This window comes from Emydura macquarii, unplaced genomic scaffold, assembly GCF_026122565.2.
Source record: "Emydura macquarii macquarii isolate MOO-44397 ecotype Brisbane River unplaced genomic scaffold, CSIRO-AGI_Emac_v2 contig_532, whole genome shotgun sequence".
NCBI classification, from domain to species: domain Eukaryota; kingdom Metazoa; phylum Chordata; order Testudines; family Chelidae; genus Emydura; species Emydura macquarii.
The window spans coordinates 94,901-108,721 of NW_027130669.1; positions in this window are offsets into that span (position 1 = coordinate 94,901).

Consider the following 13,821-nt stretch of genomic DNA (forward strand, 5'->3'; position numbering starts at 1 on the left):
CCCTGGTGACTGGACAGGGCCGCCGAGCCCTGGTAATTGGAACGAGCCACCCGAGACTCTGGGGTGGGAAATAGCCCCTGAGGCCGGCCCTGACCTGGAGGATCTGCCTGACGCCGGGGCCCCACTGGAGCTGCCGGGGACCCACTGGGACCCTGCGACCTGGAGGAGCTGCTCTCGGCTGAGGAGGAGCCAACGGTGAGGGACTAGCAGGACTCCCGCTGGCCTTCTACCCCGAAGAGTGGGAGGAGGACGCCTGGCTCCAGGAACCCGGGTTCCGGGTGGGAGGAAGTAGCCCAGGGGCAACCGACTACAGTCGGGCTGAGCTTACGCTTGAAGCAGTGTCAGCCTGTTGCGGCGGGAGCCCCACTGACACAGGGGCAGAGTCACTTTGCCACTGGTAGGGCCCTGGGCTGGGACGCAGTGGAGTCGGGTGGGCCTGCGTCCCCCTTGTCTAGCCACCCCGGCAGTGCTTGTCTTCTCGGATCTATTGCTGCCGAAGATACTGAGCCGGGGACCCATACACACCTTGCCAGCCCTGTCTGCTCAAGGGCTGGGGGGCTACTGACTACTTTGGTTGCCCCGCCCTGCCTGAGAGCCTGAGGGTTATAAACTATCTACCAGCTCCACCCCGCCTAGGGGCTGGGGGCTAAACACTCACCAACCCTAGCTCTTTCCCGCCATAGACCAACGTGCTGTGGCCTTCCTCGGAGCCTGGGCCTCAGGAAAAGCTGCAACACCCCCGCTGGGCTGGGATGCACACGTACAAACCTAGTAAAATAATCCGTTCTTTGCCAGCCTGACAGCTACAACCCTTGGCCAGATTCATCCCAGCACTGGCCCTGCGGCTGGTGCAGAGAGGTGGCTCATACACTCAGGCTCGTGCAGAGAGGTGGCTCGTACGCTCGTACACTGCCCTGCTTCAGTGGTTCCTATGGGCCATTGCAGAGATGTAAGAATGTCCCGGCCATGTCTCCTCCAAGTTCGAGTCCCAAGTACTTCAGGTCACCCCTGCTCTCACACACCCAGGCACTGAGGAACCATGAGCAGAGCTGCGCTTGTCAGATTGTCTCACGTGTTATAGTTTGAGAACACTGATCTAAGAAACCAACTCTGGGAAACCAGCTGTTTTCCTGTAAATGGAATTCACTGATCAAGCCCTAAAGTCCCTGGAATTGATTCAACATAGAAACTGAAATGGAAACAGCAGTTTAACTAACTGTGAAAGATATAAACAGAATTATAAATAGATGACACCATATAAAAGCTCAGTTTTTCTGTGAGAACCCCTCCAGTCTGGTGGACAGCGTAGAGGACGCAGGGACCAGCAGACTCTGAAGGAAGACTACACATTGGTTCTCCGAACTGAATAAGCAGCAGAAAGGTACAGTGCTGTCTGTGTTTTGAAGCTTGGGTGCAACATTTGAAAGAAGGGCTTGAAATAGCAGCAAATGCATTGAAAATGCTCATCAGTGGCTTGTTAATAATAGCAATTGGGATTTTTACAGCCCAAAAGTTCTGGGCACTTTACACTGTGGCCAAGATTTTCAAAAGTGACTTTGGGGGCATCGCTTGACACCCCAACCCGATTCTCAGAAGGTGCTGAGCGCTCGCCCCCTGGAGCTCAGGCCCCTCTAAGGGTCTCCAGTTGGGCACCTGAAAACTGAGGCACCTACAGTGACTGATTACTTATGAAAATCTTGGGCTACAAATAGGAAGACGTGGTCCCCGACTCAGATAGATTACAGACCGAGTTTAGCACGATGTGACAAATATGGGTAACTGACTAGTGGGGGGGATGGGGCAAGGAATGAGGAGTGTCACAGTCGTAGGATCAGCTGGTGACTCGGTAACAGACTGTGCTGCATATCTTGGGCACTTAATCTGAACTTTTTATTATTTATCTTTTATCAGAATTGCAGCCTCACAGTGTTAGGTGCTGCACAAACAGACTGGAAGCACATATGTGCGCTCACACGCAAACACACACACATGTGCTCACACACAAACACGCACACATGTGCAGGCACACGCAAACACACGGTCCCTGCCACAAGCAGTTTAGTCTTATTCTTAGAAAACATGAAATAATCAGTAATGTTCATTCACTTCTTGTGGGACTCACGGAAGGAAACTTGAGGAGAGGGTGAGGAGCTGGTGCCCTACATTGACAGGGCATGTCAAGAGTGGAGGGTGTCCCGGAAGCAGGCACAGACATGGCTTGGCAGAAGCAGATGAACAGCACCCTGAGCCTGGCGTTATCCGTGCTGCCGAGAGGATGGAGGGTGATGTGACAAGGGACTAACTCGGGGATGCAGACAGCGGTGGCATCGTGCCGGGCTGGGAAGGTGAGGACAAGAAGTATGAAGTAGATGCAGTGAAGTAGGGAGAAGCCAGTGGGGAGATTGAGAGAGGAAAGTGTCTGGTCAGAATGACAGGCTGGGAAGACTATTTTTGCAGCAGCAGCATTTTGTTTTGGAGAGCTCTGAAGTGGGTATTGGGGAGGCCAGAGATGGGGAGGCTGCAGTAATCCACGTTGGAGACGATCAGGCGAGACAAGAGGTTTAACCGTTGGCCTAGAGAGGAAAGGTTGATCTTGCAGACATTGTGGAGGCAGAAGCAGCAGGATTTGTACACGCTCTGGGGGTGATATCCAGGAGGAGCTGTCTGAAGAAGGGTTGAAAGGTAGGATGGGCAGTGAGAGAATGCAGGAAGACAGCCACGCAGAGAGAGATGAAACCAAGGCAGCCGGTGACAGGGAGACGACCCATAGAACCGGCTGGTTTCACTCTAGCCCAGTGGATCTGGTTTCCTGGCCGGGCTCTTTGTGAAGTGAATTACAGCAGTGCGCACTGGTGTGTGAAGCACTTCCATTCCTGCTGGGCAGTGCCTTACATCCACTTTGCACATTGGTGTCAGTGACAGCAGGGCAATGGGGCTCAGGCCCACAGAGCTTGAATTTGCTGTGGTAAGAGACCAGAAGCCAGTGAAGGGACTCGAGGAGGAGAGAATGCGCTTGGAGACCAAGGAAAGGGGGTGACTTCAGCAGCAGCATTTGTGCTAGACTGGAGGGGGATGAGGTGAAAGCAGGGAAGCTGGAGAGCTTTGGATTCAGCAGTTAAGGGATGGACATTGGACCAGATTCAAAGGTGCCCCCACCTCAGAGAGCCCCTAGGCCACCTCTCCAAGAGCCCCAGCACAGAGGTGCATCAGGGATGTTGTGGGGTGGTCCAGGGGTTGGAGGAGACGTGGCTGGGACATTCTTACATCTCTGCAATGGCCCATGGGAACCATTAAAGCAGGGCACAAGTCAAGGCAGCCCTGAGTGTACGAGCCACCTCTCTGCACCAGCCGCAGGGCCAGTGCTGGGAGGAATCTGGCCAAGGGCTGTAGCTGACAGGCTGGCAAAGAACGGATTATTTTTTATTATCAGTAGAAACCCTTCTTGTTACACTTCACATCCCTTGCTAACTGCAATTCCAGTTGTTGTTTGGCCTTCCTGATTTCACCGCTCCATGCTCGAGCAGTATTTTTATACTTTTTCCTAGCAGGGATGTAAAAGGTTAACCGTGTAAACGGTAATCAGCTGTTCAAATGTTTCATTTAAAGTGGGGGAGAGAGGGCAGCCCCCCCCCCCCCCCCCCCGCAAAAACTGGACACTGTACTCCAGATGTGGCCTCACCAGTGCCGAATAGAGGGGAATAATCACTTCCCTCCATCTGCTGGAACTCACTTTCAGGTAGTTAAAGGCTGCCATCAAATCCCCCCTCATTCTTCTCTTTTGCAGCAACAAGAACGCAGACGAGACTGGCCTTGCCTGGTTCAACAGGGAACGTCTGCCTGCCTGATCAGGACTGGTGAGCACAGCGTTGTAAGCTTAGCATGTGCACCATGTCTGGTGATTGTTAATAAATACAGGATAAGGTTATTATTGTGTAAGACTCTCTCACAGGTAAAAGATCCTGCAAACCCACAGTAGTATACACCTGGAGCCCTGCGAATTGGGAAAGGGTGTGGGTACTTATATTAACTGGGCTAGTTTCACCCTGAGCCCTATGAATTGGGTACGGGTGACTCCGAACCCTAGAGTGTGAATTGGGTAAGGGTAGGTGCCTTTCCCCCACAGCCCTATGGTCTGGGAAAGGGTGGGGGTGCCTAAGTAACCAGGTTACGCCTGGAGCCCTATGGACTGGGAAAAAGTGGGGAGCCCTTATGTGTGGGTAACAGATTGGTGGAGAAGTCAGACAGCCTAAGGTCATTTGGACCAAACTGACAGAGCCTCACCCAGTGAATAATAGTAGAAAGGTCACAGTAGCAGAACCCCGTGTCATAGGGGTCGATTCCTGCTTGACAGAATGAACACTCTGAAGCGTCAGGAGGGAATGAAGAAAAGGATCAAGGAGGGGTTAGTTGAGGAGCCCACCCTCCTAGCTAAATGGGTAGCGGAACAGGTCCATGCCCTTGGGAAGAAGACTCCTTCCAGGGAGGGATGCCTTTGAGTCCGCTTGTAAGGGGTTTGAAGCATTCTGTAGGTGTCCGAAGCCCAAGCCAAAGAGAGAGGCTATAAAAGCAGCCATGGGCTGGGCGCTGTGAAAAGCTGTCACCAATCTCTTCAGCCTGGTAGCAGCCAGGAAAGGCAGTTGGAGGATTATAAATTCAAACTGGGTACAGTTAGGGATGATTTGGCTCAGTATAAGCCATGCCAATGTGCCAGTGAGGCTTCAGCGTTACAGAATGCAACAGCTTTACAGGCAAAAGCAGGAGAGTCTGAACAACTGAAACTGAAAGTAGAAAACCTGAACGGGGTGGGGGGTGTATCTACATTGCAAATGAAGTCGGGGGCTGCCCAGGCCGCTGTCAGAACTGTGTTACAAGAAAATAAGGATCGGGCCCAGGCAAACAACGCCCATACTGTTTGCAGACAGCGAATAGAGAAACTGGAAAACATGTTGGGAGCCCAGAGGGGCTTAGTGGCAGCAGTAGGAGGAGAAGCAGGTGTGAGCATGGGGATACAGACATCTGGGATAGTCCTGGGAATGGGAATAGTTGGATCGATCCCGAATGGTCATTAGCCCCTGATGCCTTTCCTGAAGGGCCCTATGCACACAAGGAATTGCAGGATTTGAAATTAAAGGCACAACAATCCAGTCCTGTGGCTCCAGTTACCACTAGGGTGATAAAAAAACAGAACCTAACCTTGATGACCAACCGCAACCAAGGGAAACAAGCCTAAATATTACAGCGATTTCTGATTTTACCCCAGACCAGGTAAGGGCGGCTCCTCAGTTATTAGGACCCTTAGAGAGGGATACATGTCTGGACTGGATGGTTTAGAGCCTTGATGCCCCATAAAGTGATACCTGGAAAATTCCACAGGAGCACAGAGTCAGTGATCACTGGAGAAGATACAGAATTGTTCCAATTTCATTTAATAAAATTATTTCAAATTAAAAATACATCATGAGCAACAAAATACCAGCAGTGAGGGCTCAAATGTCTGTGCCCTGACATCTGAGCCTCTGTTAGAATCTGTCTGTCCATCTCATAGACTCGTAGACTTTAATGCCAGAAGGGACCAGTGTGATCATCTAGTCCGACCTACTGCACATGGCAAATCACAGAACCTCCCAATCACAGAACTCTGCCAATCTGACCTGGCAGGGAATTCCTTCCTGACCGTCATCAGTTGGTCCCTGAGCCTGTCAGCAAGACCCACCAGCCAGACAGCAGGGAAAGAATTCTCTGTAGTTGCTCAGGGCCCTCCCCATCTACTGCCCCATCTCCAGCCGTTGGAGCTACTTGCTACTGGCAGTGGCAGATTAGAGGCAATCTCATCACATCATCCCCTCCATAAATTAATCAAACTCTGTCTTAAAACAAGCTCGGTTTTCACCCCCAACCATCTCCCTACCTGGCTGTCTGTGTGATAATGTGCTAACTGTGCTGTTACCTCATTCTCCCCCTCCTTCACCTCCACTGTTCTCATCTCTCTGCTGCATCTTGTCACCATCCAGATTTTCAGCTCTTTTGGGCAGAGGCTGCCTTTTTACCGTGTATAGCGACAGTGAGAGTGAAAGCACAACAAAAATGGCTACTATCTCCATTCCCCTGCATCTCCCACTCTCCACCATCTTCCTTGAGAGCAACTTGGCTTTACTCTCTTTGGGAACAATAGGCCTGGGCCCGAGGAAGAGTCTGGGCAGAACAAGGCCCTACAGGCCAAACACCCCGGGAGCAGAGGGGTGGAGCCAGGCCAGGAAGGGGAAGCTTAAAAGGCCGGCCCAGCAGCTCAGTCAGGGGGAAGTTGCTGATGGAGAAGGACGTGCCTTCCCTGAGGCTGCGGTCTGGGCCAGACCCAGGCCCCACGTCTGTGCAGACCGACCAGAGCCTCCAAGGCCTGCCTGGGTGGCCGGGCCCTACTGACTGGTTCTTTGACCTTATTCACGGTCTGCCTTTCAGTTATTCGGAACAGAGTATTTGGCAATATTCCTATGGAAGTTAAGTTAGATTTCTGTTTGCCTAAAAGGTTCCACTTGTACTAGAGCCTGGAATTACAAAAAATAGCAGTTTGGTCCAATTGGTTAATTACATGGGAAATCGTTATAGTTCTCCCCATGGAACGTCTGGTCTCCCTTCAGAGCCTGGAACTTTATGGGTTTGTGGAGGGGGGAAATACTGATTATCTCACTCTCTCTATTGAAGCAGGATAGTTCTCTCTCGCCATTCAGTTTGGAGACACTGAGGCTACGTCTATACTGACTGCGGCAAAGTCGCCGCCGTCAGAGCGATCTTTCTGGATCAACTGAGCGGTCAGTGAAGACCCGCTCAATCGATCAGGAAGTCGACGCTGGTAAACCACCCCCACAAGTGGCATAGTGCTGTGAAGACGGCACGCAGAAGGGAAGCACAGCAGTCGATGGGAGTTACATAAGCTACTCTGTGTAGTTTGTATAACTCCCATCGACTGCCGCTGAATAGCCAGGTAAGTGTAGACGAGGGCTGATAGTTTGAGAATAATGAATTTCCTGAGATCTTTGTTTCTTCAGAAGAGCAACCTCCTTCTCAAGGCCAGTTTCTGGTAGGAACTTAAGACTGGGCCCAAGTTTCCCCAAGGGTTTGGACCATGAAGGCCTTTGTTAAAGAGAGTTTCTAGGTGTTAGACTTCAGCTAAGGTGATTTACTTTGGCTAGAAATGAGCACAACTCATGTCATCAGAACTGAAGGCAGTTTCTCATGGCAGGAGCATTGATCTTTTGTAGGCAGCAGATAGCCTTTCTGCTATAGTTACTGATTGGATCTTTTTGTGGGTATTGTTTCCCATTGAAATGTAGAGGTAGAGGTGGGTCCTACCCAAAAAAAAAAAAGTCAGATGCAAATGTTGCCATCTTTCTGAAGACAGGTCAGGAGCAGCAGAACTGCTTGTGTGTGTCCAGGAGAGGCCACAGTAGACTCATGAAAGCCTGTCTTTCAACCTTTTCTTAACTTCCTGCCTTGTAAACACAACCTGTTTAAGTCTTTCTAGTTCTGTTTTTCTGATGATTCCCATAAAGTTTTTCATAGTTATTACAGTCTTTTCACATTCTGTGGTATGTTGGTTCAGCTCTCTTAAAGTATTTCTTTAATTCTGGAATTTGACATTCATTCTTCATCTTTTGAATAACTTTTCTTTCAAAGGGGAATTTATCTATTCCAGCTTTGCATATAGGAATTTTATTCCCAATATTTTGATTTTATACTTAGTTAACTTCCATAATTTATAATCAAGTTCAACATTCTACTCCAAATAATTTCATATCTTCATTGTCACTATATATTTTGGCCTGGATCATTTTACATTTACTAGAAAAGTACAAACCAGTGTGGATGAGTACAAGAATTGTAAGGTTGGTAAGAATCTGGCTAAAGTGGAGACAACTGCTGTGCTGTGCTCAAAGGGGAACTGTTGGGCTGGAGGCAGGTTACTAGTGGAGTTCCTCAAGGATCAGTGCTGGAAAAGATTTTATTTAGTACTTTCATTAATGACCTTGGTCCAAAAAGCAGGAGTTCGCTAATGAAATTTCCTGATGACACAAAGTTGAAAGGACAAGGTGGGCGTCCAATAAAAGAAATTACCTCAACCACTTTGTCTCTCTAACATCCTGGGCCCAACATGGTTACAACACAGCATACAAAGCTGGAAGGCCTCGGCGACAGAAGATAATAGGAATATCATACAGGAAGAATCAGATAACCGTGAGAACTGGAGTGATAGAAATGGGATGAAATTTAATAGTGAAAGGCTTCGCATTTAGGGGTTACTAACAAGAATTTCTGCTATAAGCTGGGCACCCATCAGCTGAAAATGACAGAGAAGAGGAAAGACCTCTCTGTATTAGTAGATCCCAGGACCACAAACCAATGTGATGCAGCTGTTGTGATGTTCTCCCCTCGCAATCTGGACTGGTGTGTAGCTGTGTCACCCCAATCCCTCACTCCCGGGCCCTGACTTACTCTGTTTGCTGTGTGAACCACCCACTTATGGGTCAGCCCACTCCCAACCTCCTGTGAGTAATGGGTCCCTAGCCCAGTGAAGGAGCACTTCTGGCTAACCACTATGGATTGACCCCCAGCAAACACCCCCAGTCCCAGATGCAACCCTGGGAACTGCCGTCTTACAGGGTTCAGTGCTGTACATTGCATCCTGCAAGCTCATTTACATTCGTCCATCAATTTATCAAAGACATTGCTATGCACCAGCTCTGTCACTCCAAGTGAAGTCTCTGCACACACTCAATCGATCTGCACTGTTTTAGCTAAAACAAACAAATAAGTTTATTGACTACAGCAAGATTTTAAGTGATCATAAATCAGATTAATCTGAATCAAGAGGTTAGACCACAATTAACTAAAAGGTAACTCGCATCCTAAACTAAACTTAATATTTCAGTAGCTTTTCAGTCCTTGAGGTTAGCTTACCCACAGCTGGCTGCATCCTGACTCCCGTGGGCAGTTTCTCAGTGTCCTTAATGGATTCCAAGGGAGAGCCCAGAGACAAAGATGCCTCTTTCTTTTAACAAATTTCCTCAACACCCCTTGGGGTCAGGTGATCGGCCATGTCCGGCAATGGGCACAAATCACACTATTAGGGTGTACATGGGGTACAGCGTGTCACAGCTCTGAAAGAGGTAAATTTGATCTTAGGATGTATGAGGCAAGGTATTTCCTGTAGAAAAAGAGAAGTATAAATGCCATTGTACAAGGCACTGTTGAGACCTCATCTGGAATCCTGTGTGCAAATCTGTTCACCCATATTTAAGAAAAAAGAATTCAAACTGGGACGGGTGCAGAGAAAGGCTGCTAGAATCATCACAGGAATGGAGGGCCTGTCTTCCTAGAGGAGACTAAAAGAGCTTCCCTTGTTTCACCAAGCAAAACAAAGGCTGAGAGGGGTTAGGACTGCTCTCTATAAAATACACAAACAGGGTTAGCACCAGAGAGGGAGAAGAGCTTGTTAAGGCCCTTCTGTCTACCCCCTTTCCCCCCACCGCCCCCCGCCCAGTTCTTGGTTTGCTGATAGAAGCAGAAGTCCAGATTCCAGCAACAGGCAATACAATGGGTTTATTGGGATAATCAAGCAAGCATGAATCCCAATTCTTCATACCAGTAATTTTTCTTCTCCGCACTTCCTGTTTGACACTATAAAAACTGAGGTATCTTAACCATTCATTTTAAAAAAAAATTACAAGATTTTTTTAAACCACTTCTAACATATTGTAACATAATTCTCTGACCAATCATACCCCTTCACCTTCATTGATTACAATTAGTTATGCAACAGACACATTCAAATAATCAAACAGAAATTATCAGAAAAGTGGATAACATAATGACCAAACAATACAAAATGTAGATTTTACAACCACAACTGTTGACAAGTGTTTAAAAACCAGACAAAATGCTATCAAACAAAGTTTTCTTTTAACATTCTAAGATCTTTTCTTTATCTGGAGGCGTTAGACTGAATCGCCTTCTTAACAGCCTGGTGTTACCTTGTTTTAATGTAATGTGTTTGGAATGTGCGGATGTGACTGCACGCTTCCCAGTTTATGGCTTCCCCTGCTGCTTCTTTTTTTGTTTAGCCAAAATACAAGGTCTCAGACGGTCATAGTGAAAAAAGGCCCATAAACAGGCAGCCTGTAATTTTGATTCTTTGTTTTTATACCTCTGCAACTAGCTAAGTGATAAAAATATACTTAAAATCAGAGGCCTTTCCAGGCAGGCCTGAATATCTATATTCTAACAGAGCTATTTAAACTAAATGACAATGTTGGCACAAGAACAATGCCCATGAATATATGCAGGACATGAGAAGGAGGTTGCTAACCATCAGAGGAGTGAGGTTGTAGAACAGCCTCCCATTACGAGTAATGGGAGAAACGAACTAGTTTTAAGATGGAGCTTGATAAATTTACGAGTGGGATGACATGAGAGAGCTGCCTGCTGTATCAGAGGACTGAACTCAACCCAGAAGGTCCTTTCCAGTCCTATGTTAGTGTAAAGCACGAAGGATTCTTTCTCCAAGAATCAAGCAGCACAGACAATACTGAAGCGGTTTATTCACGATACCGGGAAGTCTGATAAATCAGCTTCAGCTTCATGGTGTTACAGTGGTCAATTATATACGCTTTCTTATCGATGACATGGTATGTTTTAAATTCTTTATCTGTTCACTTACAAATACAGACATTCTCCAATCCGGAGAGCACAACGGTGATAATGGTCTTTACATTCATTCAGAGACACTTTAATCACTCTACTTACATCAAGGATCCCAGGGCTACACTCGGGGCAGGGGTAGGGTGGAGGAAGAAGGGGGGGGGTCCTTACAGATAGATGGTAGGTGAGACAGAAATTCTAAAAGCAAATGTGCTGTTCCCATTGGAATTAGAATCACTAAGAGGAGATCTGGCTTCCTGAGCCATCAGATGCTTACACTAGCCATTGTCCTTGAGGATCAGGTATGCTCGTTAGCCATTTACATGAGTTTCGACCTACAACTTGTTAGCTGAAAACAACCTCAAGCCTTACATGAGCTTATATATGAGTATTGAGAAGTATAATTAGTTGATATCATTAAGCTGTGGTTTGTTCTAGGAACAATAGGACAATCATATTTTCACACTACTAAATATTAATCAGTAACAATTCCTAATATTAGACATAACAGTCTAAAACATTAGAAATCTCTAAGTAAAATTGTAGACTATAATTCTTTTTGCTATTAGTGTGGCTTAAGTAGTGTGCAGCGTCTAGTGCGTGTCAACTCTGTGCCAACTAACCCCCCTCCATGTAGACACGGCCAAAGTTTCATACATTCACCAAATTTAAACTTTGAAACAACATTCTATGATACACATCTCAAGAGGAGGCTAGTGTGATGGATTCTGCAGTAAACCTTTTACAGTAAGATGGGTGGTGGGTGATGTTAGGATATAAGTATGTAACGTAAGTTCATATAAATATTTAGGCCTGTGTACTTGCCTGAGATGGGATTCTGGGCCCCTGGGCCTGCCTGAAAGTCAAAGTCTCTGAGCTACACATGTTAGCAAAGAACAAAGACATAGTGTGTTCCTTTTGCCTGTTTGCAATTAGATGGGTTGTTCTTTATTACTGTGAAAAGATAAGGGATGCAGTTAAAGTGTTTCAAGGCGTACTAAAGGTTTAATATATAAATGCGCAAGTAAGGAGAAGCTCTGACTCCTCTTCAAGACAGATGCCAGAGCAAAGCCAAGCAACCGGCTGAAAAAGTAAATAAAGGTGTTAAAAAGAAACAAACATATGGCCATAAACTAACCACGGCCGAGATGTGACCCCACTCCCTGCCCGTCCCATGCAGTACAAAAGGGGTTGTGCCAAAACCCCAGGCCCAGACCCCCGAAAACAGAATAGGACCATATATTAGAAGGGGTGGTACTGGGGGGGTGCCTACAGGTATAATTAAAGATATTAAAAAGAAGGGGAGGAGGAGAGGGTTTTGTTGGCATACAGAACCACGGTCACAAAAATAGGGATGTTTCTCCTATATTACAACTCAAGGTTCAAGGGTCAAGTCAAGGATGGTCTTGTGCTGCCATCATGCTGAGACCCCAATACACATCCTGGGCCACTCCGGTCAAGTAGGATGCTAGCAGAGTGCCCCAGCTCTCTGGAGGCCAGCTAGTTGCCATGGTAACCCTGTCAAAGGTTACCAGGAATACCTCTGGACCATCCTCTGGCCCCATTTTTGTTAGCATGAATGGAGGACTCAGGGCTGGGTCTCTGCCACTCCCAGCTGAACTCCCAACGTACTCGGGGGCGGAAACAGTGTCCCCTTCTGCTGCACCAATCGTTGCTGTTGCTTTCCTTGCTGGGGGTTGTTCATTCGCTGATAAGTTCTTGCTGCTGCTGTTGCTGGGTGACTAGCAGCTGGAGCAACTGAGTCTGCTGCTGCTGCTGCTGCTGGTCTCTAACCCATTTCAGCACCTTGTCCAAAGCCATCTCTAGCTCACTCTCCTTTTTCTAGGTGCCTGCATTCTCCACCACTTTGTAGTGGGCTTCATTCAGGACCAGCAGGCCTAGTGGGGAGGATGCAGCCAAATAGTCTCTCCACGTATTGGATCAGTTCTTCTGGGAAGACTCGGGGGCCGACAGCCTAGTCACAATTCGTCCTCTCCCCGGAATCCTCCGGGATCTTTCAGGCAGCTGGGAGAAGAAGGAAGGGCAGGGGGACCCAGAGCCTTCCTCTCCACCGGATCCTGGTCCAGGGCCCAAAAGGAGAGAGGTGAGGGTTAGCTCAGTCCCTTCTGGCTGCTACTCTAGATCAGCCTCCCCTGGGTTGCGTCCTACCTTCCTAGCTACATGCGTCCCTTTAGAAACTACAGTCTACAATAGCTCAGCAGTGGGATATGCATCGAGATAAGAGACGCAGTAGTGCAAGGCACGCAGAACTCCTTCTCAGCTGGGTGTGGGGAGGTCACAGCTAGCTAAACAGATAGTGCTGGCAGGGGAATGCGCTAATTCAGCCATGACAGAAGCAGCTTGTGTTTTGGGGGCTCTATGGAGGCCCCTGTAGAAACTATAGCTACATAATTGTGACACCCCATGTCCAATAGCAACACCCCCAGAAACCCCACATTCACCAATGACATGTAATTATGATATGATATGTTCTGTACAAGGTAGGCCGTGTTTGATATTATTTTAAAAGTCTTGATCTGCTAAACATTAATACCTTGTTGGGTTGTATGTGTGTGAAGTTATGAAAGGTTGTTGAACATGCTATTAGAACATGTTGCAAGGTCGAAAACTCCCACACACAGCCTTTTACACACAATAATGGCGTGGCCAGACATTGTTAATAGCTCTCTCTCACCCATTCAAGAATAAATTCCACTACAGGGATTGTTTAAAGGCAAGACTTCACTATAGGAAGCACGTTCACAAGGGGGCTTGGCTGACCAATGAGGACAGCCCCACAAGTCACAAGCCCAATTGTTCTAGCAAGTTGAAACAGACTATAACAGGGGGAGCGTGGCTCCACCCCATTCACTTGAACACCTGAAGCAACAGAACTTGGAGTCATTGTGGACAGTTCTCTGAAAATAGCCGCTCAAGGTGCAGCGACAATCAAAAAAGCGAACTGAACATTGGGAATCATTAAGAGAAGGATGTATAATAAGACAGAAAATATCGTATTGCCTCTTTATAAATCCATGGTACGACCACATCTTGAATACTGCGTGCAGACGTGGTCGTCCTCCCTCAAAATAGATATATTGAAATTGGAAAAAGTACAGAAGAAGGCAA